This window comes from Prionailurus bengalensis, chromosome F2 (assembly GCF_016509475.1).
Source record: "Prionailurus bengalensis isolate Pbe53 chromosome F2, Fcat_Pben_1.1_paternal_pri, whole genome shotgun sequence".
Classification (NCBI taxonomy): Eukaryota; Metazoa; Chordata; class Mammalia; order Carnivora; family Felidae; genus Prionailurus; species Prionailurus bengalensis.
The window spans coordinates 16,836,895-16,837,940 of record NC_057353.1 but is presented as its reverse complement, the minus strand read 5'-3'; positions in this window follow the sequence as shown (position 1 = coordinate 16,837,940).

Below are 1,046 nucleotides of genomic sequence, written 5' to 3'. Positions count from 1 at the left end.
AGAGCACATACAGGGAAATGAGGGTGCGGGGGAGAGAAAAAATAAACATCGATTAGGCCGAGAGACTGAAAGGCTTAATCGAGAGAGAGAGAAAGGATAATCAGAAAGGGGGCAGGGAAAACGAAAGGAAGATAAAGTTACCCAGACAGAGAAACTATATGGCTTGATTATTCTAGAGAGAGAGAAAGGAGGGTAAAGAAGGAGGTGTAGAACACTATCAAGACAATGGATTAAATATGTCTGTTTAGGCAGACCAATAACCAGAGTAACCAGCCTAGGGATGGGAAGAGATAAGGAGGAGAAGTGGGGGCGGGGGGAGGATATATCTATATATCCAGAATTGATCCAGAGTCAGTCCAGGCCATGCTGCAGAGTTTGTCGGGAGTAGCCGTCTGCAGGGATTGTGCCGCTCTGGTGGATGCACAGTTACCCAGTGTGAAGGGGCATGGTGTGGTGTAATCTGGACCCACCTCTGCTATGGGCCCTGGGAGTGATCCCTGAGGCCTCGCCTTCGTTGGGGGGGTGGGGCGGGGAATGGTGACCCCCCAGTCTCTTCTCCATGGAGCCTACCCGGTGGACTCCGTTTGAGTCATCCTCCCTGTGCCAGGGGCGCAGACAGGGCAGTGCTTCTCGCTCTGCCAACTGCCCTGACCCTAGGCTTGGCTAGGATTCAAAGTCCCGCTCCGTGTGCTCTGGCACTAGGGAAGCGCCTCTCAATGTGGCCGATGTGTGGTCCCGGCTGGCTTTGTCTGTGCCACCGCACTTCAGGGAGGACCGCCTTCTCCTGTGGAGTGAGAGCTGCCACCCTTGCCGTGAGCCCCTGGGGTTGGTGGTTGTGTTTTCCCACAGCACTCCAGGGAGACGGCTGCCTTTTCCTACTGCAGACTGTGCCCTTGGCCCAGCCACTGAGGACGCAGGCAGGCTTTGTACTATCACGCAGCCCTCCGGGGAGGGAACTGCTTTTTCCAACTGTGGTCTGAGCCCCTGACCTACAACTACACCCAGGCCCCTGGCTCCCCTCCTCCCCAGGTGCGCGAAAAAGGAGC